This window comes from Rousettus aegyptiacus, unplaced genomic scaffold (assembly GCF_014176215.1).
Source record: "Rousettus aegyptiacus isolate mRouAeg1 unplaced genomic scaffold, mRouAeg1.p scaffold_m13_p_13, whole genome shotgun sequence".
In the NCBI taxonomy this organism is placed as follows: domain Eukaryota; kingdom Metazoa; phylum Chordata; class Mammalia; order Chiroptera; family Pteropodidae; genus Rousettus; species Rousettus aegyptiacus.
The window spans coordinates 61,028,703-61,051,277 of record NW_023416288.1 but is presented as its reverse complement, the minus strand read 5'-3'; the positions used below and the strand labels follow the sequence as shown (position 1 = coordinate 61,051,277).

Below are 22,575 nucleotides of genomic sequence, written 5' to 3'. Positions count from 1 at the left end.
TCACCGCCCAAGAGTAGGATACAATCTGTCAAGAATACCTGTGTGCCTACGGAGGAGAAAAACTTGGGCAATGAGTCAGTCTGAGAGTCCAAAAAGGTGGCAGTCTGGGCGTGGGGTTGTCACGGCCCTGCCCGCCATGTCCCGGGCTCCCAGGCGGGATCTTGTGAGAGGAGACTCAGGGTGGCTTCTCCAGGCAACAGCCAAAGACCTCAAGCAACTACTCCGCTCACCTGAACTGCACTCACCTGGCAAGGGACTGTGTGGACAGTGGCCCCCAAACACTGGGATGGCTGTTTACATTCCCCTGTGAACGAAAGAAAAAAGAAATGCAATGACTTTCGTAGCTTGCTAAACTTATTCCATTGAAAAGACTGCTCTTTTATTCTGAGATTATATTCTGAAATGAAGAAAGGGACAAATGAAATTTTCTCTACTGCTAAGCTTCTTCGATTTCAAGGATTGTCCTTGCTTCTGAGATTATATTCTTTCTCGGTTCCCAGTGTTACTTTCTGAATGTTAAAATATGCATTCGTTTATGACATCACAGTCATCAAAAATGTTTTTATTTGATGAAACACAAAGTTGGCAATCTTAGACCAGCCCTCCAAACAAACACAAAACCGTGTAGCTGGTCGGCAGGCCGACTGGAGCATGGAGACCCAAAAGAGCCTGCTTGTGCGGGCCCCGTGAGGGCGCCAGCCAGACTGGAGCAGAGGCACGCTTTTTGGAAAAGTGGGACATGATGTCCCAGAAGTGGAGATGCACCTTGAGAGCCAGACAAATATACGTAGACCTGAGACAGCCATTGACGCGGAGCCATGGGAGGATCTTGAGCGGGGCGGCGCCAGGGTGAGATGCTAGCTGAAGACCGTGGCTCTGGCGGATGGATACGTGTGGGGGGCTCTGATGCCTGAGCTGTAGGGGAGCTGGGGGGGAGCTGGAGGGGAGCTGCAGGGGAGCTGCAGGGGAGCTGCAGGGGAGCTGGGGGGAGCTGGAGGGGAGCTGGAGGGGCAGGTGGTGCTGGGAGGGGCGGGCCAGGTCGGGGCGGGGACCAGAAGGTGACTGAGAATTCAATGCAGGAGTCTAGGAACGCTCTGATATGGCTGGACGACAGGCAGGTAGGCCAGGTGGAGGTTTGGAATAAGGCGCAGGATGAGACCGGCTTTGGGTCTGCTAGCTTTGAGCGGTCGACTGGATTTACAGGTAGAAACATCCAGCTTCCATGCCCTGGAGCGAGAGAACCCGGGAGCAAGATGACCGAAGCGCTACCCCACACCTGCTCGCGGAGGGGGGCAGGGGAGCGGGAGAGGCTACCTGGCGCTCTGTGGACATGGGCTGCCGCTGGGGCTCCGATGAGGCGGGGGTGCGGGGCCTCCCCAGGAAGGTCTCACGCTTGGCCCAATAATGTGTGGAATTCGGGCCTGGATTAAAGGAGTTTAAAGCTGCCAGCGATGACTGGCCACTCTCCTTGTGAGGAGGAGCTGTCCGCCAGCTCTAGCAGCTTAGATAAAACCCTGAGCTATTTCAGGAAAAGAGCCCTAAGAACATAAACAGGCCAGTGGCCAACAGATGGGCAGATAACCTGTGCTTATCCGAGGAAAGGCAGAGAGGGCCCTCTGGGGACAGGGTCCTGGGAGACAGGAAGGTGCCAAAGTGCGTCAGAGGGACGGGGGAGGGGCAGGGCAGGGCCAGGGGATGGTGGCTCCGGCTGGGGAGGGGACCCCTCCTGGTGCTGGCCCAGCCACTGGGACTCTGATGGGAAATGGAGAGGGGGAGCTCACCGGGGTCACCCCACATCCAGGAACTCCAAACCTTATTTGGGATCTGAACGCCAAAAAACCACCCCAGAGATCGCAGGCTTGTACACCCTCAGCGTGGTGCAGCGTGTGCGTGTGTGTGTGTGTGTGTGTGTGTGTGTAGTGTGGTGTGGTAGGGGTGTGTGTAGTATGGTGTGGTAGGGGTGTGTGTGTGTGGGTCAGTGGGTGGGTGCAGTGCTGTGGGGGGCTGGTTTTGGTGATTGTGGATGTTGAGTGTGCATGCGTGTGATACGTGGGTGTGCTGCGTGGGTGCGTTGTGCGTGCCGTGTGGGGTTAGTGCATGGGTGCAGTAAGAGTGAATGCCTGTGTGTGTGTGGCATGGGCGGGTACAGTGTGTGGCCGTGTGGCCGTGGACGTGTGTGTGCCATGTGGGTGCAGTGCTGTGCACGTGGCTGGTGTGCGTGTGCGCGCGTGTGCACGGGGTGGGGGGTGAGCACGTGGGAAGGGTAGGAGGGGAGCAGAGTGACCAGGAGGACGGGGTCGTGGCCCGGCTCCCGCCCCATTGTCTTGAAAATGGAGCAGAGCGGTCACTGCTCTACGTGGCTGTGACTCCATTTACTTCAGAACGTGGTCAAGATGCCTGAGGCCACCACAGGAGGCCTTCGGGATTCCTTCCAAGCTCCGTGGCCGCCTTGCCCTCCCAGGCACCTCCTGTCTGCTCTGACAGGCCCCATGTCGTACGGTCTCTGGGCGCCACTTCCGCGCTTCCTCTCTGGAGAAGGCCCTGCCCATCCTTCCCGCCTCAGAAAGCATCTCTGTCCTTGAAGGGCCGGTTCCCAGACGCTCGGCCAGGACAGCTCTGCTGGCACTCCCCTTGCCCACGTCCTCTGCCCCGCGGCCTCCACCGGCTACACCTCGGAGCATCCTACACGCATGCGTACACCCCTCATGGGCTCGTCGCAAGTGCACGCAGGAGCCACCACTGCGCGGCAGTGCCCCAAGGGTGGGGCTGGGGACCCCCAGCCTGGGCTCGCACCCCTTACCCTAGCGATCCCCTCCGGGGTCCCTAAGCCACACCTTGCCCTGTGCTGCTGCAAGAACATGGTTGTCTCGATAGCACCTCACACCCTCGCGGCTACACCGGGTTCTGTGCCTCGGTTTCCTGCGGACCCTGCCATCTGACCTGCACCCCGACGTAAAAACCGGGCCTCCTCCCGTGTTCTGCCCCCGACTGCTAAGTCCAGTCACTGGCCTCGTGCGCTCTGCTCCTTCTTCCTTGTCATGATGTCTCTCCTCACTGTCCCTGCCCAGTTTGGATTTGTATTTCCTCCAACACTGAGGGATACTTTTTTAGACTCAGGGTCAGAAGTTGAATGAACCCCACCCTCCTACTCATTTCCCCCTCCCCTGCCACAGACAATGCTTCAGGGCGCATCCCGCGTGAGGCCCCTCGTGGACCCTGGCGAGGGCTTTTTAGGGCAGGATACCCAGCAGCCTCAGGCACAGTCACATTGCTCCCCAAAACAGCAGCCCTCCCCATCCCCAAGCTGCTTGTCCCTGTCACCAACCACTGAGCACCGCAGTGCCCCTTCCTCTGGGATTATTTTTCTGGAGGGCCTAGTCACATCTTTTCTCTGTCTTCTGTTGGGATCGCAGCCCCCCGTCCATCCCCCACTGGCCAAGGGTTACCCCTTCACATGCGAGAGTGTCCAGAGTGCCCGTCCAGGTCACAGAGGAGCCCTGGGGCAGAACGGTCACAGGTGCATGTGGCAGGTGCTGTTGGGTGACATCTGGGAAAGCTGAGTGCTGCCCAAGGCTGCGGGGTGGGTCCAGAGCAGGCGACAAGGTGCTACCAGAGTCGTGACTGCTTGGCATTGCCCTCCTAGCCCCCAAAAGTCTCACTTCTCCAAGAAGATTGCTGGCATCTGGTAGGCGGACACGCAGGTCAGCCGCAGAGTGTGCGCTGATGTAACAACCCACCTGTAATGACCCACCCTGGTGCCGCTGCCTTTAACCCTAGTGCCAGTGCTACTCGAACTGCCTTAGGGAGGGGGACATTGAGGTGACAAAGTTTAGGAACGCAGTGCAACAGAGCCAACGCCAGAATCCAGGCTGGAGCTACGCGGGCGCACACAGCCGTCTCACGCTGGCAGAAGGAGGTGGCTGCCGCAGCTTCTCCTGCCTGGACCAGGAAGACCGGCGGGAACGGGGAGGGAGAAGCCCTCTACGCAGAGGCAAGAGCTAGAAGCCAAACAGAGGCCCGCAGGCAGGGGAGCCGAGCCTTGTAGAAGGAAGAGCATTTCAGCCAAGAGCAGAAAATTCGTGGGAGATGCTCCTAAAAGAGTTGCCAGTTCGGGGTTAGTAGGGGGCAGAGGTCGCAGCAGGGCTGACGTCTCCTTCTGCAATCAGTTGACAATGTGTCTTTTAAAAGCGTCTGTCACACTGCAGTCTCCTTGGTGACAGGAATCCCCACTTCTTCGTGTGAGAGAGAAGTGGAGACACCCACCGCCCTGTTCCCTACTCTGTGTGTACACAGGGGTGACCGCTCCTGGCTGGCCTTCTTGGTGTGTCCCCCGGTTACGCTTTCTCTCTCATTGTAACCCCTCCCCACCAGACCTGCTCCCCACCTCACAGCCGAGGGCGCTGCCCTACCCACTGGTTATCACTTTATTGGTTTTCAGCAAATAGCCTAACAGTCCATGGAGACTTTTCCGTGATGTCACGTAGAAGCAGAAGGCTCGCTGTCTCTGTGGACTCCCACGAGCTGTCACTCTTCCAAGGCTCACACAATTCAATGAAGGGAAGAATGGGAGAAGGGACAACAAAGTCCCCTGGCTCCTTGGCCTGGTCAGCCCTTGGCTCTTGGTGACAGAAGGTAGAGTCTGTCCTTGGTCTCCCTCCTGCACGTCCTTTCCTTGACTTCGGCAATTCTCCTCTGCAGCAAGTGGTCCGGCCTCCTTTCTCCTGGCCCCGGTCCCAGGCTCCTGGCTCCTCATCAATCCCACATCCAAGACGTGGTAGCCACTGCCAACGGTTAGCTGTACGCATTCGTGACAGATATTCACACATGGGATCGTAAAGTGTGTGTCACTGTGCAAATTGCTCCCTCTGCAATAACATTGCAGCCACCTTTCCATGGACTGCATATGGACCCAACACACTCTTTCACTGGCTGCTTATTGTTTCAGTGCATACCGTAGTAATTTATTCATTTATTTATTTTTTTAGGCAAGGCAGCCCTCACTTGACCTCATCGATCGCAAGGACCTTGTCAGCTTACAATCCCTTATTTTTTATGCCTACAACACCTGGTATTCCTAGGTGGTCTCCCATCCAAGTACTAACCAGGCCTGACCCTGCTTAGCTTCCGAGATCAGCTGGGATCGGGCTTGTTCAGGGTGGCATGGCCGTAGACTGTATTTTTAACGGGTTCTCTTCCATCCCTTACTGGGAAACTGTCATGGGCAAGGCTCTATTCTGGGGACTAGAATTTGCATTCAAGTAAAAGAGACAGGAAATACAAAAGCAACAGAATAAATAAGCAGGAACATTATGGCTGGTGTTAAGTGTTAAGAGGAAAACAAAACTGGGGGTTTTCGGAAAGTGTCACTATGGAGGTGACGCTGGATAAGTCAAATACAAACTTCTAGATAACAAGAAGTCTTCATACTTGGCCATGTCCAGTTTGGGGCTAGGACACATACCGCTGGTGGCCCCTTTGAGGTCATATGATGTAGGTGGTAGAGATAGAGATGGGGTGAGTCCTGCAGTACTGTTCTTCCCTCTCCTCGGTGTCCTCGGGGGCGGTGGCGGAGGGTCCAGGTTGGCTGTCGAGCACAGGCTGGTCAGCAGGCCCCCTGCCCCATTTTCACAAGTCCAAAGGGAATGTCGTTTTACTGGGCCGGGCTCCATTGCAGAGCTTCCTCACTCGCGACCTGTCAAAGTAAGGGAGAGACGTCCTTATTTGTGCAACTGAATAAATGCCCGTGCCGTCCCTGCTTTTACAAGGTAATGTACGTGAAAGTTTCTGCTGTGACAAGGGACCACTAACCGAGCAGCTTAAAACAACGGAAATTAACAGCCTCACAGTTCTGGAGGCCGGAAGTCCAAAATCAAGGCGTCAGCATGTCAGCAGGTTTGCTCCTTCCTGGGGGCTCAGAGGGAGGATCTGGTCTAGGCCTCTCTCCTAGGTTCTGACAGCTGTCAGCAATCCTTGGCATTCCTCGGCCAGTGACAGCATAATTCCAATCTCTGCCTCTGTCGCCACATGGCATCCTTTCTCGGTGACTGTGTCCAAAGTTCCCTGTTATAGGGACAGGGGTCATTGGATTAGGGCCCACCCTGATGTCCTCCTCTTACCCGGTTACATCTGCAAAGACCCTACTTTCAAATAAGGCCACTTCACAGGTACCAGGGGGAGGACTTGGACATAGCCTTTTGCGGGGACAGAGGTCAACCCCTAAGAGTATCTAATGTCATCTTTATCATCAGCACCATCATCGTCAACATCATCACAAAAAAATCAACATTAAAACACACACGCGCGCGCGCACACACACACACGCACGCACGCACACACGCCAAAATGCTCTATCAGCAAATTGAATAGATCCGTTTTTGTGTGTGGGGTCACCACCATATTTTAGGTCTGCTTGACACAACAAAGGAGGCCATACTGACTAGCAAGGGAAGGGGAGCAGAGTTTGTCACCCCAAAATAAATCTCTTTAGGATATTGATTATTTTAGGTTAGTTAATTTTAAGAAACCGCAGACAAGGGAGAAGCTCTGAAGAACAAGAAGTTACCTTTTGTAACAGGATCTTTAATTTGTAAGGTAAATCTCCATTCGTAAGTGTGTCCGCCTCACTGTACCACCAAGAGGATACGTAAATCTGTAAATCTCTAGAAACGTTGATCGATTGAGGAGCCGGGACTCGAATCTGCTTGTTTACTATGCTTTCCTTGGTCCTCTCCCACAGCCGACTCTCCACCCCCAACATCTTCTTTTGTCTTCAGCCGAAGATGGTATTTGAGGTGATGGCTTCTGCCGTTTTGCTGAGTTACTCAGTTTTCCTGGGTCTCTCCCACGTATCCAGGAAGTACCCATGTTATTAAGCTTTAATTTATTTTTCTCTTGCTAATCTGTCTGGAGTCGATCTGTTTATTAGTCCAGCTAGAAGCACTTAATAAGGTGGGAGGAAATTTATCTTTTCTGTCCCCACGCATGGGTCTGACTGCCACCGTCAAGGCCTCTGCCCTGCCTGAGGCCCAAGCACTGGTCACGTTTGAAAAGACTTGGTCTCTTCCTCCCATGACCCTCATAATGTCAAGAGCCAACCATGCAGGCTTCATGTGCATCACTCCTCACCTAGGTGGTCCCCACTGTGACGTCTCTCCCTTTCTAACCCGTCCCCCACGTAGCGTGCTGTCTTTTCTTAGCCTCCATTAGTATTCTAGTGGACGAACTCACCAATGGTGGAACACATCGACGGGGGCCAGGAGGAAACTTAGCTGAAAGGCAGACTGCAAACACATCAGGACACAAAATGCACACACTCAGCCGAAAGACCCCCATTCCTGGACCCCATCCAGACTCGTCCCTTTATTTTTGTTCTCTTTTCCTCTTCAACTAGATCTTGCCTGAAAATAGCCTGGGCGTTGCTAAGGGAACGCCTTGGAGCCTCCCCGAACACATCATTGTTTAATTCCAGCAGCGGCAGCTTGGAGGAATTTGCTATTTGTTTAAGAGATGAAAGCCCCGAACTTCCACACATTCTTCTCCGGTTTCACTCCCCTGGAATTGTATGGCCCAGCCAGAGCAGAGCACATTGGGTGGAGGGGGTCTCATGGGACCCAACAAAATAGTAGGTGCCTGTGAATGCTTCTTACCATTCGAAGGCAGAGAGTTGCGGTTTCTCCTAATGGGGAATAACTGTCCTCACGGAGGGTCTGGGAAGGAAGTTCTTGGAGAGCAGAGCCTCTCAGTGATGGTCCCTGACCCCAGCCTCACACCTGGAAATGATGAGCCTGTCCACACCTCCCCCAGGGCCTCGGCATCACAGACTGTAACTCTAGGAAGAGAACGGGAGCCCCCAGTGATGGGATGTGGCTCAGTGCGGAGGTGTTTCAGGAGTGCATACCGGCCCGTGTAACGAGCTTTGTCAGGAACTCACTGGGGCCTGCAAGCGAGCGAGGTAGGTCTTGTGGCTCGCATGCCACAGCTCACATGGTGTGGCGCTGTGTCTCAAAGGGAGCTGCGTCCGCCCAGTGTAAACTACATGATCAGGTGATGCTTTCAGAAGAGTTTCAGGGGAGAGAGAAAAAAAATGGGGAAGCTTGACTGATTTTGTGGTATGATGTGGTGTGTGATCTAATCTTTCCTCCATCATCCCATGGAGACTGTGATAAAATATACATCACTCACCAATACTTCTGTCCTTAGACTTGTGTTTAGGAAGGAGATTGTCTGTGTTGATACTGGCCTGCAGGAGGACACAGGTTTAGAACAGAGGCTGCCTTTCGGGGCCCAGCCATAATGGTTACCTGCAGAAAAAAAAAAACTTGAGACGTTCGGCCTTGAATAGAAAGAGAAAATAAGATGGCTCTACTGGAATAACAACATCATTTATCCATTGACTCAGGGAGATCTATGCAGGGGTAGGGAGACAGACGCACAGACGCACATACACCTGGACCGACACAGAGAGAGACAGAGCGAGTTCCAAGAGACACAGGAAGTCACAGAGACACACCCAGAGAGACACGTACAGAGCAAAAGACACAGAGAGACGAGATACCCTAGGGGCACACCCACAGCCACCGAAACCAGCGGAGATCTGAAGAGAGCTTGCGGCCCAAGTGGAGCTAGTCTAGTGGACTCGAACACTGCATCCTCCCTTCGTACAGGAGGGTGAGGCTGTCTAGCACAGCAAGAAGAAAAGGGGCATCTTTCTGGATGTTCAGGATGCCCTGGCGAAGTAGCTGCTGTGTTCATCTTCGGGAGAAGAGCAGGGGAATGCTAGGCTAAACGGTTCAATATAGTCTCTTTTCATAGGACAACATGCTTGTTGAAGTTCAAAAGTGAAAAAAAAGAGAGAAGGGAAAGAAGAAAGAAAGAAAGAAGAAAAAAGAAAGAAAGAAAGAAAGAAAGAAAGAAAGAAAGAGAAAGAAAGAAAGAAAGAAAGAAAGAAAAGAAAGAAAGAAAGAAAGAAAGAAAGAAAGAAAGAAAGAAAGAAAGAAAGAAAGAAAGAAAGAAAAGGAAGAAAGAAGGAAGAAGGAAGTCAGGAAGGAGGGAGGAAGGGATGGACTGAGGGATGAAGGGAGGGATGGAGGGAGGCAGGCAGGAAGGAAAGGAGTAGAAATACTTTTGGAGAAGTTGCCAGAACCCAGATGAATCCTAAGTGTCTGTTTAGTGTGTGACCCCAGTGCTCGGAAGGGACCCTCGTCAGGGAACAGTGTGTCTGGAGCAATGGCCAGTCTGCTCGTGGAGCCCACGTGGCGCAGAAGGGCGGCTGTTGTCTGCCTGTGGTTCTCACTCACAATCACCCACACGGGGATTGGGAACACGAAGGAACCGGAAACTGGATTCCAGACACTGCCGTCCGGTGGGGCGGGGCCGGGACCTGAGCAGCTGAAGAGGGAAATGGATGACTTGCTCCTGTGCTGGGAGGTGGAGTCACACTTGAGCCTTAGCCCGTCATTTCTGGCAGAGACCTTCGACGTCTTCTAGTCTAACCCTTTCATTTCTTCAGAGGAGGAAACCGAGGCTCAGAGGTTCAGTGATTCACCTGAGGTTATCCAGAGTCAACGGTTCACCTGGCAGCCTCGATGGCCGCTGTCCTCTACCTGAGGTCAGGTTTCTTTGTACTTCTTGGAGGGAGATCAGGTCTGTCGGGGAGGGCTGGCGGGGACAAGACCTGACAATAGACCCATGGGCTTCTGAGAAGGGTTGGTTGAGAAAGTGCTGTAGAACAGTCACAGAAGTTTCTGCTTCCTTTTATCTGTAGGATTTCCCCTATTTGGGGCCAGCTGTCCCTTGATGAAGACTTCATTTTGGTCACAAAAGGGATGATCCGAGTCCTTCAGAGCATAGTGACCTGGACAGAATCAGGGAAGGAGTGAGCCGAGAAGGTCAGCTGGTGGTGGTCAGGAGAGCAGGGTGACCTTAGAGCACACAGGCTCCCTGTGTCCTATTCTCCCCCAGCTGCTTGCGAATTGGTTGATTTGGATGCAAAGTGGCATCTGGTGGGAGAGGCATCCTTTCAGTGGGGGACAGAGGACTAAAGGATGTGGATCTCAAATTGGTGACGGAGGGACCCTCAGCTCACAACCGCGAAGCCTTGCGGGACAGAGAGGTGTGTGGAAGTCTGAAATTCCCGGCCACCGGGCGTTCTGGCTAGTCTCTTGACAGCACCCAGCGGTGATGTCCCTACATCCCTTACTAACGTCCTTCCACGGAACATGCTCTGACTCACTTTTAGTGCTCCCAGGATGGGAAGTGGGAGGAAAAGGCCGAACTCTTCTCCGGGTTGAGGGGTGGTAAGGATGAGATGTCCCAAACCCCAGTGGTTTGCTTGAGGTCTAGCGGAGTCGCCAGAGCCCAGGTGTCCTGGCTCCCAGTCCTGTCCACCAGGTCACTGGTGCCTTAGATGGCCCCCCAAGAATGCAGGGGCAGAGGACAGCTCTCCTCAGAGAGGGGCACCACGTTCACATCACTGAAGACTTGGGCCTGGGGCTGGGGTGAGAGGGCGAGAGGAGGAAATGCAGTGAAGAACGCGCAAAAGAAAAACTAAGCTAACCCCCATCCCCCATCCCCCACCCTCACCCCCCCCATCCCCTATCCCCCGCCCCGCGCCCCTTCCAATGACTCAGGTGGTCCCTGAGATGAGAAAACTCCCACCGAATTCTTTCCCCTCTCTGCTAGGCTCTTCCTCTGGAATGCAAAGGAGAGACCTCGCGCTGTCTGCAGAGTCAAACATGGATCTCCATCTCAATGCCCAGAGACAAAGGCCAAAGAATGTGAGGAATTTCCAAAGCGATTGCTTCAAACAGCGTCTCCCTCACTTTCTGGCTCGGCTCCGCGGGCGCTGCGGATGCGAATGGCCGCTTTCTTGTCCGGGCCTGGCCTGCTGCCCACTCGCTAAAAGCTTGTATCTGAGGAGAGGTGAAATGAGGAGATCTCCCCGCTCAGCCTCCAGCTCTCTGCTCCTGTAAGAATCGTCTGCGACCCCCGGGTGGGCGGGGCGTTAGGCGGGCGGTCCCCGCCCCCCGCACCTCCACCTGCACAGCCTCCCTGAGGGCAGGCAGAGAAGCCAGAAGCACCTCATGCTTTGCAGGGTAGGGCGGACGTTCGGACATCGTCGCTTTCTGAAAAATGCCTGTAAGGGAAACCCTCGGAGTTCTTTAGTTCTCCTTCCCCTTTGCAAGCTGAACAGAAGGGAAGATTAGGTTCCAGGACGTCACAGGAGTGAAGAAAGAGACCGGGAGAGAGCTCCTTTGAAGATACCTTGAGATACTCTATGTACCAGGAGCCTTTGGCAGTCCTAGCAAACATCTGCCAGCCTTTTTTTATTTTTTATTATTATTTTTTTTTAGGTGAGGCAACCCTTGGTTATTATTATCATTATTATTATTTACGCCTGGTCTTCCTAGGTGGTCTCCCATCCAAGTACTAACCAGGCCCAACTCTGCTTAGCTTCCGAGATCAGATGGGCTCTGGCTCATTCAGAGTGGTGCTGGCCGTAGACAGCCAGACCTTTTTTTAACATTAGCTCCCTCTTTCCTCTGAAAGTTCTGGGTTTTAGGGGGAAGGGTCACTGGAACTCCTAAGAAGGTGAGGAAAAACAAAAGGCGGCAACTTGTAGATAATCTCAGGCGGAGAGGTTGGTGACCAAAACAATTGGATTACACAAGGGCACGGGGCTGCCAGGGAAGTGCCGCCCTTGCCGAGCGCCCAGACCTGCCTCAGGCTCTTGTGGGGACTAAAAAACCCCGAACTTTTTCTCCCACGTTCTAAGGTGTTCTAGCTGGGCTAATAATTCAAACTGACCTACGGCAGATTAACAGGAGAAAATTAAAGTTTAATACGAGTACACGGGGAATTCTCATAAGCATGAAAATTCCAAAGACAGTGAGGCAAAATGGAGTATACGTGTCATTTTGGACACGGGAGGAAGGGGGGAGCGGAACGGGATCTTAAATTTCAAAAGCTGAAAATGAGCGTTTTACAGGTAATTGAAGAAGAGCCGAACACACACACGGCGGGCGAATTTCCACCAGGCAACTCAGAAGCAGTGGCACTTAGTGGGCGATCCAAACACCTGGCCCCTGCCTGGAGCCCTCATCTACCACACTTAATTCTAATTAGGTTAAGGAGACTATCCTAAGATTTCCTTCCTGGAGCAGGCCTTTTCATCCGACTCTTTTAGGCTGGAAACAGGGAGGGTCAAAGGTTCTGAGTCTTTTGTTTCTTAATGACCAGCTTCAAATTAATATCCTAAAAGGCACAGTTTAGTTTGTTGGGGGTGATAAAATATTTGATCCCCTTAACTTTCCTTGTTCCTCTCTGGCTGCCGGAATAATTTTCCTCAGACACTGGCTTAGTCAAGGCATTGCCAACTTTAGAATCAGCAGTTGCACCCTCAGGCCTCTTGACGTGACACTCAAGGCCCCACAGCAGCCCAGGGTCCTCTCTTCCTAGCTTCTATGACTCCCTCCAATATGGCCGCCCTCACTTGCCGTACTTCTCATTGATCCCACCCTTCCCCCCAAACAGGCTGTTGTCATGTTCTTGACTCTTATCCCACCCAATATGAAGTTCATCTCAGTACCTCTTCTCCCCCCATTTCAATATGGCATTTCACAAACTCCCTACTCTACTTTATTGCTCATCACATCCACCATCCAGCTTGAGTGACTTTTCCTCTGGGGATCTTCTCTGACAAACCCAGCCTCTCCTCTTGATGCCTGTCGTGCCTGGCCTCAGAGCCCTGTGTAGTCTGCCACCCAGTTACTGGCTTACCGTTGGAGAAGTGATGGACCTTTGAGCCTCTTTTTTCCTTATCTATGAAATAGGAAAATGACTATCCACATTATAGACCTTCATGACAGTCATGAAGCACTAAACGAATATCTCTCCTCTTTTTCCCCTGAATCCTCTCAATTCTGCATTGCATTTGTGGGTAGTTTTTGCTTTGGAACTCTCTTCAGGAACAAAGTATATATTGATGGTCTCAAATGACTTGTAATCTCCTTAGGGTCAGGGGAGACCTTATTCCAATGATTCTCAAAGCAAAGTCCTCTGACCACAGCACCTCGTCACCTGGGCAGTGGGTAGGAATTCAGATACCTGGGCCCCACCCCAATCCCGATGACCACTGACTGTGCTGTAATAGGTGATTCCAGTGCGTGCTCAAGTCTGAGACCTGCTGTCCTCTTCTGTAGCTTGGAGCATGAGTACTCTGCAAAATGGTACAGGACTCGCTAAATGGCATGAGCTTCTAAAAGCCATTCCATCAACTGGCTCTCCAACCGATAAGGTCCCTGCCAGCAGCCCCATTCCTCAGAACTGACTCTCTCCATTCAGCCCCTAGAGTCAGGCACCTTTCAGATGGCTTTTTTTCTTCCCCTCAGCTCATTGGAAGAGGGCAAAAGAAAGTATCTCTTGTATGCTTTGTCGTGTGTGTCTTCTCATTGACATTTCATGGCAGCCAGGAGCTTCGATGGCTGTTAACAGAGAGGTATAGGCTTCCCAAAGACCCACCCGCTAGTGTGGCCTTCTGTATCCTGCTGCTCTGAGCTCCCGTCAGCATTTCCCAGGAGGCGGGCAGAAGGCGGCACTGGGAGGAGGGAGGGATTCAGGTAGTGGGTGCTTGGCCATCCCCAGCACCTCGGGAAGCTTTGCTCAGGGAGCAGGGGCTGCCTGTGTGGCTGAGGGGAGCCAGCCTGGCATGAATGGAGACCTTGTATCTGAACCTCACTGGAGACGGGAGCCACAACACAGGGTCTTTTCACGAGCAGCCTCGCCACAGAGGCAGCATTGAGCGTGACTGGTGGCTCGCGGGCAGACGTGGGGTCTGGAGGGTGCGTGGCATTGATGGAACAACACAGCTGCCCCTCCTGACCCTGCCTCAGCCAGTGCGAATGGGGGGTTTAGCTGTCTCTTCTCAGAGGGCAAGACGCGAAGAGTCACATTGTCTTTAGCTTAATCCTCCCTGACCCCTTCATCAGTGTCTGAGGCCATAGCAGGGGGACAGAATGGGGGCGAAGGGTCGACGTGTGCAGGGAGTGAACTGGTGAGCTGGGTGGGAACGGGTTAAAGACAGCTGCTGGCTACATTGCCAAAGCCCAACTCCATGGGGGCCTGTGCGGTAAGACACGGGAGGATGCCAGATGCGCTCCCATCCGGGAGGAGGGATAGTACCCCAGCACGGCCCCCAGGGGATCACTGTGAGGTGAGGGAGAGCCCAGTTTTGCTGGGGGCTGTGCACAGGCTACACGTCAGGGACAGATGACAACTGCCCAGGGGCAATCAGGTCAGGGGTAATGATGGAAGCGAGGGCATGCAGGTTTAACGCTTCTAAGGGAAGATTCTCTCTCTCCCAAATATAGACATCCTCTCTCTGCCCATCTACAACCAACTCTCACCTCCCCAAGGCAGGTTAGTTGATCAAATAGCCAAAAACCTGGCTTCCTCTCTCTTCTCACACTATCTTATTTTCTACAGTGACCTGCTGTCCTGGTTTACTTGGGACCAAAGGATTTCCCAGGACATAGCACTTTCAGAGTTAAAACTAGGACAGTTAGTTGGTCACCCTGCTTCTATCTTTGATACCTTTTACTACATTCGAAACTTCTTATACTTGCGTCCTATGCCTCCCCCATCCAAAAATTGATAATCAGATGGGTAGTGAAAGCAAAAGGAGGTAGGCCTCTGTTTGCTCCTTGCAAGCACGTCAACGGTATATTGGATATGAATATTGTAGATACGTTGATGCACTTGGTTAAACTAAAATGAGGAAGCAAGTTATGGCCGATGGTTTATTTAGTAAAAATAGACTGATGTGGTGGCCATGGTTTCTTCATTTTCACTCTTGTGGACATGCTGATCCACTATTTTTGTTCCTTTGTACACTCTATCTGGCAGGTCCCACCCATCCCTCGAGACAGTCCAGGCTGCGGGAGGTGACCTCCTATGTGCTTGCAACCTCATATGTGAGATGTATATACACACACACAAACATACATACTTACATGCATATGTACATGTATGCACACACACATTTACACCCAATGCTCAGATTCTTATCTGCTCTAGTGGAATGCAATCCAACCTTTTAAAGGAAGAATTGTTTTCTTTTTCTGTATCCACTGTCACATGGAAGATTCAAGAAATATTTGCTGATAAATGAACAAATGAACAAATGATTCCCATCCAGGAAGAGAATTAGGGAAGACATCATGGACAAGGGGACCGGGAAGGTTGACTTGGATATGGCAAGGTAGAGATGGAGCAGCGGCCTTCTGGGATGGAGCTATGTGATGCCAGGTAGAGTCAAGGCCTGGTTGTCTCCTGACCAGCCGTTCCTGCCTCCCCTGCCTTTGCTGCCTGCAGAGCAGCCCTATGCCAGCCCTTCTTGAGGTCTGCTCTCACTCCCAGGCTAGGTGGCTCTCTGTCACTGTCGCACAGCGGTGACTCACTAAGCCCTGGGGCTTGGTTTTTTTCCTGAGCTTATTGACAGACAGGCCCAGGAGAGCCCGGAAGTGGTCCCAGAGGCCTTGCATGCCCAGCCCTATCAAAATGACAGCTGCCTCAGGGAGCCGCTTGACTTTCAGGGAGAATGCTGTTCTGTTTTCACTCTTCTATCAGAAACAAACACATGATCCCAACCAGGTCATCATGGGCCACTGGTGGATTCATGTTCAGCCATCCCTTTCCTTCAGAGGCCTCCCCTGGGACTCAGCCCAGGCCTCTGAGGCAGCTGGCAGACTCTCACAAGCTGATAAGCTTGGGGGAGGAGGCTCTCTGGAGAAAAACCTGGAGGCAGAGGGAGTAAACTCAAGGTGAGCCCCAAGAAAGCCAGGGCCCTGGGCCACCAGCGACTTTTGGCCCCTACCCGGGTTCAGCTAACTAGAGCAGGACCCCCATGGCCTTCCTCCACCGTGCCCCGCTCCTTGAACCATTTTCTCTCTTCCCTTCTCTATTCTCCCCACTCTTCCCTGTCTGTACCTCACCTCTCTCTTCCCCAGCTGACAATCTGCATCTTAGCTCCGGGGAGGATCAAGTGGGTGAATGACTCTTCCTTAACCATTCTAAAATTAATCGCTTGTTTTTGTGTTTCTCCTCGCTTGAATAGAATGAGGGCAGGGACTAGTTTATTCACCTAACTATGCCCCCAGAGCTTGGAGCATTGCTTGGTACCCCAAAACTAATGAGTGAATGAACGAGGCCAAATATTCGCTCCCATACTCTAGCTAACAGTGATTTAGTGCTTGGCAGTGTCCAGACTCTGTGGTTGGAAGTTTCTTGGGACAGAGAGCAGAGAACCTGGGGCTGAAAAAAGCCCCCTGCAGTTCTAAAATCACTTCTTTTAGTTCTCAAGCCTCCTGGGAAAAATCAAGCTCTAGTCACTGGGGACCATGAAGTAACAGAATTGTCTTTTCCTCAGTGGATTCAGAATAGTCAATTAAAATGCATTTGGAGCTTTCTAGGAGAGGAATAGAATTATACTAAACAAGCCCTGTGCCTTTAAGAACCAAATAGCCTAGTACCTCACAGGGAACATTTATACATTGGAGAGGAAGAGACAATGCGATGCTTCGTTTTTCTCTTCCTAGGCACATAGCAAGACTACATTTCCCAGACACCCTTGCAGCTAGTTTTGGGTGACAGGAGTCCTGACCAATGAGATGTACGCAGAAGTAATGTAGTATTGTCCATACTCCTTTCTCTTCGATTATATTTTTAAGATGACAGCCTCACGAGTTGGAAGTAGCCTGGAAATGCCAAGTGGAATGCCTTGATACTCACTGGCTGTGACTGGTATTAATGGTTTGGAAGAGCTTACATCTCTGGACAAGAAAACTAGCAAATGGAAAACAGTAACCAACCTCAAAAACATACTAAACCTGAAAAAGATTGTTTAGAGATGCATACATATATATTGAAAATATACCTAAAGGCAAAGGGAAAAGTGAACAAAATGGTTCAGAAGACTATTTTCCCTCAGGAAAGGCGTGATTACGAGGGCATAAAGGAGCTTCAAACGTGGCAGTAGCATTTCCTCTAAGCTGAATCATTTATATGTGGGTATTCATTGTTATTTTTATGTATTGTTCTATAAATAATACATAATAAAATTTAAAACTAGGATAGTGCTTTATATGCCATCTTTTGTGAATCTACCTATCTACCTATCTATCCTGTTCCATATATATATATATATATATATATATATATATATATATATCCCATATGAAATGGTGAAGAAGGAGTGTCTGAGGAAAGGAGTGTGTGAGAAAAAGAGGAGTGGACCATTTATGAATCCAGTCTTCCTGCAGGTAGGTGAGAAAGAGTCATTGACAACGAGGAAAGGATAGGCCAAAGGCATGGGACAGCCTGGACTATGAGGTTGAGGAATTGATGGAAAGTCAGGGTCTCTGCAGGAAAAGGATGTCCTGCACAAAGATTATTAGAGTTTAATGAAAAGACTATTTACAACAAATGGGCCTGATTAAGAGAAACCAACCAGAGATGGCACAGTACCCCTCAGCTAGGAGCCGTTACCTCTCCCTGGCCTGAAGGGGGAAAAGGAGAGAGAACCTGGGGAGACAGGTGTATGGAGAGGCCTCCCTGACAGGAACACAGGCAAACCACGGTGACCTGAGAGAGGGGGAGCCCAAGAAACAAATCTTAGTCTCGCTCTCTTCCTGTCTTCACAGCTCAGGTTGGTGTTTCCCACTGGCCAAACTTATCCTGTCATCAGAGTGTAGTCCATTCGTATAGTCCCTACCTGTCAGTCTCCTGGGGTTCAGGGCGGAGAGTGGATCTGGAGGGACAGATGGGAAATACCCAGTCCATTAGTGAAGAAGTTTGGTAAGGAAGTATAGAAAATGCCAGAATGCAATACGGGCACACTTCAGATATATGGTGGGTTTGGTTCAAGACCACTGCAATATTCAAACATGGCAATAAAATGACTCATGAATTTTTTAGTTTTCCAGTGCATATAAAAGTGAGTTTTACTCTATAGTGCAATCTCTTAAGCGTGCAATAGCTTTATGTCTAAAAAAAATCACGTACACACCTTAATTTACAAATATGGTTTGTTAAAAATGCTGACCATCATCTGAGTCTGTTGGAAAGACGGCACCTATAGACTTGCTCAGTGCAGGCCTATTTACAATGCAGGTATTTACGAAACTTTCAAATTGTAAAAAATACAGAATATATGCGAAGTGCAGTAAAATGAGGGTAAGACTGTATCAGGCTGATGCCTTAGCATCAATTAAGCAAGTGGCACCAAAGTTTGGAGTAGTCACTGTATTCTTCACTCACGGCTTAATGTTTTTCATGCAGCTCTAATAAGTATTAATTTTATTAAATCTTAACTAGTGATTCTTTTTTTTTTTTCCTGTGATAAAATAGGAAATAAACATAAAGCACATCGAAGTATACTGGTTGTCTTAAGGAAAAAAATTGTTTATGCCGTGAGCTGCATTAGCTGCTTTTTTTGTGGAACCTCAGTTTTTTACTTGAAAAAAAATGACTGACAAACTGTGTTTATTAGACTTGGATACTTTGCAGATATTCTTGAAAATGATCGAAGTGAGACTATCACTGCAATGAAAACAACTGATTTATTGGCAATCATAAACGTTCAGGTTTAGAGCAGAAATTAGAATTTTGGAAAAATTATATCTGCTTGTGAGCTAGACAGCTGCTTAATACTTAAGAGTTTTCTGATGAGATTGGCGTTGATAGTAATGAATGTGGCTTTTGATATTGTATGAAATGGGCCCACATTTGGAAGATTTCTATGATTTAATGACCAATATTTTTCAAATAACCAATGTACAAGATTGCAAAAGCATGCCTAGATAAAGGATTCATTCAAAATGCTATCCTGAACAAGCCTGATCCCGTCTGATCTCGGAAGCTAAGCAGAGTTGGGCCTGGTTAGTATTTGAATGGCAGACCACCTAGGAAGACCAGGTGCTGCAGGCGTAAAAAAATAAAAATAAAAATAAAATAAAGGATATGTAAACTCATAAGGTCCTTGCAATCTGTGAGGTCAACCAAGGGTTGCCTCGCCTGAAAAAAAAAAAAGAAAAGAAAAGAAACAAAATGCATTCGCGACTAGTGTATTTCATTGTAACAGGGTATTAGAAAGTTCAATGGTACAGTCCCTGATACAGACTCCAGGCAGAGCAGCAAGAAGGAAGGGCAAATGCCCTAGTTTTTTTCTTTCGCTCTCCAATTTCACTAGACAGCCCTGTCCGGAAGCTAGTTCTCAACAGACCTTGGGGAACATAGCTTGCAAGAGTCACTCTCCCTCCAACACGGAGCAGAGGAGAACCAGAGAAGTGCTAAGCTGGATCTGAGAGCAACAGGCACATGCCCTGCTCAGAAGGAAGGAGAGAACCTGGATGTTGGCTTGAGAGAGCTACAGAAATGAGAAAAGGATGCTTGCCATGCGAGATCTTGTACTGGTGTGAGGAAGGTGGGCAGAGTAGAAGATTGAGACAAACCCAGTGTGGGTGGGACTATAGGCTGAGAAGAGATGGTAGCCTGCAGGCAAAATGTTGGCTTTGGAGCCTGGGGCCTCTGGGTCTAGAATTTCCATATGAAAAGGGCTTAGTAGAGCCAGCCAATTGGAAGTGAAAATAGAAAACTTGTTTAGAAACTGTTTGCATGCTATTCTTACTTAGGGCCTGTTTTTTGGGGAGAGACTGATAGATTTTGGGCATGGAAAGGCTGATGTCATCTATCCCTAGGCTAATAGTTTTCAATTTTATATGCAACCTAGACCCCTCTCACATCTCAAGGCCTGCTAAAGATCTCCACCTGGATATGAGGGGACTATACTCTTCGTCTAGGCCAGGTTAAGTCCTACTCATCCTCAGGTTTCACCTGAAATGGCCTTCCTCAGAGACTCCTTCTCTGGCTCTTCCACTAGACTCTCATAGCTCAGGCTTTATTGTAATTAGCCATTTAGCATCTGTCTCCTCTGCCAAACTAAATAAAGGGGTAAACTGAGACAAGCTCTAATGACCAGACATTGAGTTTATCGGAGAATAGCAGAGCAATTCCTGTGGCCCTACACATGGGTCCGCGTAGGGTTTGAGGCGGGCTTTATTTATGCTCAAGGAGCGCGATGAGCGGGAAGTCCCGTTAGGGTCCAAGCGGCAAGTTCATTGGCTTGCGGATGCGGAGGGATTCTTGGCAGATGTTCATTGGTCGCGAGGTCAGTCTCAGTCTTCTCTAAATATGGAATTTAGGGAACTCGGTCTCAGCTCTGAAGTCCGGCTCTTCCGAGGGCGCATGCGTGGTGGTCTCCATTTCCCGGCCTCTGGCTCCGACTCAGATTGCGAGCCTTTCTCACGTGTCACTGGAAGGTAGCTGCATCTTTCCCGCTCCCTCCTAGCACAGCTCTTGGTACCAGGTAGGTGCTTCATAAATATTTGATGAGTGGGCGAATGGCTGATTGTTGTAGAGAGAGAGAGATGAGGAATGTTGGTACCCCCATCCCTGAGGTTCGCATGGAGCAACCAGCCTGTCTCTCCTGACCCCCAGAGGCCTGGGGAGCCGGGGAAGGGAACCGCGCTGGGCACCCTTCGTCTCTTAATGTACAGAGAAGAGGCGGGGGTTGAGGTTTAGTTTGGCTGTCTCCTGGTGGCTGTGAAACCATGGGAAAGCCGCGTAACTTTCCTGTCTCCTTCTTCTCGTGAGAAACAGTGGTCTCTGCCCCCTCAAGGTTGGTGTGGAGGTGAGGGCTGATGTTCTTGAGAGAGTCGCACCAAAGTACAACCCCAAGTTCAGAGGAGCCCGTGGACAATCATCCTGGCTTTAAGCCCGGGGTGGCCACACTGATGTCACCAGCCTTGTTTATTTCCTCCGAAGAGGAAATGTTTGCTGGGGGCACTTCAGGGGAGAGAGCTCTTAGACTCCGGAGTCGGCCATGTCCACGGGGTCCTGACCGCAGTGGTGGAGGGGGCTGCCAGCGGGTGTGGGGAGGGCTGGCCAGCCGAGGGCCAGCCCCTCCTCCCCCATCACCCCCACCGGTGAGTTTGCACATGGGGCCGCTGGTGTAGAGAGTGGAATTTGGTTACACCCAGGAATTCCGATTTCCAGGTCAGCTCTGGTCCTCGGACAGGCTCCTTTTCTTCCAAGGATAAAGGAAAGAGGACCTGAGCAGAAAAAGCCTTCGGGATGTGCCTGTGTCCTTCCCCTGTCGTGACCTGTGCCAAGCCCTAAGAAACTAAAGGCACAGCTCTGCCCTCGAAGAGCTTATGGTTGAGCAGAGTAGAAGGGATGCCTTTATCCCGAGCAAAGACTCTGCCTCATGGGGAGCAGTGCAGAGTGAGGCTTGCAGGGGACGGGGACAGTGGGTGGTGGCCCTACCCCACTGCAGCTGGCTGGCTGTTTCTCTCCTGGAGCTGCCGAGGCAGGACTGCCAGGCATTAAGGAGGGTGCTTCCTGGCTCCAGGCTCTGGGGTTGACTGGCGGGCAGTGTGAGGCGGATGCCACGGGAAAGGGCTTGTCTCAGAGCAAGGTTCCCGGGGAGAAGCAATCTCACTTCCTCATTTCTCCACCTGAAGTGCTACACGACCTTCCTTGGGGGGGTGGGGTCTATTAGAGCCCCCAGGCCTGACCCACAGATGCCTGAGAGGCCCCCGCAGACCAGGGATTGGAGATGAGGTGGTCCGCAGGAATGCAGTAGCCCCCCTACACCCTAATCCCTGGGGCCTAGGGGAGGGTGCGGCTGGTACCGGCTGGAACTGTGGTTTCACCACCAAAGCCCCTCGGAAGCCTGGACGCCAGAGCGTGTGAATTATAGGCCTGGCCAGGCTAGGTGAGGGGGCTGAGCCCGGAGCCCTGGGCCTCACGGCCCTCTTGGGTAGATAAGGATTCTTCAAAGGGAACTGCTTACGGGCCCACCCCTGGTACATCGCTATTTCCAGGATCCACCACCCAGTAGCTAGAGCAACAAGACAAATAGTATACATACGTGGAGGAGATTTTGTATTTCCTTGTGAAGTCCTTTGCATAGACAACTTGTGTGTCAGTCAACCAGCTTATGCGCCAGGGCAGCAGGACCCCCGTGTCCTTCTGATACTCTGCTGCTTTATCCCTCGGAGCCCAAATTGGCTTGAAATGAACATCAGACTAGCTTCCCTGAGCCTCAGCAAGACCTGGGGAGCCTCCATGCCCACCCAGGCCAGGCTTGGGGACAGCCAGCACTTTACTATAGCCTCTGATTCAGCCTCTGGCCCTGGGGAAAGTGTGGGTTTTCCTGGAGGATTCGTGGAGGTCAGGAAGTGGGAGCACTTCCCACACCTGTTACCCAGCAACATTAACAGCAGACTTCCCTGCCTAGCAGACACCCCCCCCACAACCCCCCCCCCACCCCTCCGCCACATCCCTGTTCCTTGGCACCAGGTTGCCAGCCCCCTCTTCCCTTTCTGCTCCTTACTCAGACTCTAAAAACCCCTCCACTCTCCAAAGCAATGGGGCCTTTCTTAGGTGTTCCCCGCAGATTGCAGCTTTCACCCAGCAAATAAAGCCAGAGCAGGCTCGGCCACCGGCGGCCACATAAAC

The 22,575-nt window shown here is 51.2% G+C and overlaps 2 long non-coding RNA genes, 1 other non-coding gene and 1 pseudogene across 3 annotated transcripts; all 4 read right to left on the bottom strand.

Annotated features, from left to right (window-relative positions):
- Positions 1–225: 225 nt before the first annotated feature.
- On the bottom strand, positions 226–10,858 carry LOC118610778. The gene is made up of 6 exons (XR_004954057.1): positions 10,657–10,858; positions 10,232–10,491; positions 6,563–8,300; positions 5,809–6,060; positions 5,462–5,692; positions 226–304 (listed from the first exon to the last, which is right to left on the bottom strand). It is a non-coding gene; the product is annotated as an uncharacterized LOC118610778 (long non-coding RNA).
- LOC118611018 lies at positions 5,054–5,172 on the bottom strand. Its single transcript, XR_004954155.1, has one exon. It is a non-coding gene; the product is annotated as a 5S ribosomal RNA (ribosomal RNA).
- A 528-nt stretch (positions 10,859–11,386) lies between the features above and the next one.
- On the bottom strand, positions 11,387–11,503 carry LOC118611281 (annotated as a pseudogene).
- Positions 11,504–19,243: 7,740 nt separating this feature from the next.
- LOC118610777 lies at positions 19,244–22,323 on the bottom strand. The gene is made up of 2 exons (XR_004954056.1): positions 21,986–22,323; positions 19,244–20,457 (listed from the first exon to the last, which is right to left on the bottom strand). It is a non-coding gene; the product is annotated as an uncharacterized LOC118610777 (long non-coding RNA).
- Positions 22,324–22,575: the final 252 nt, after the last annotated feature.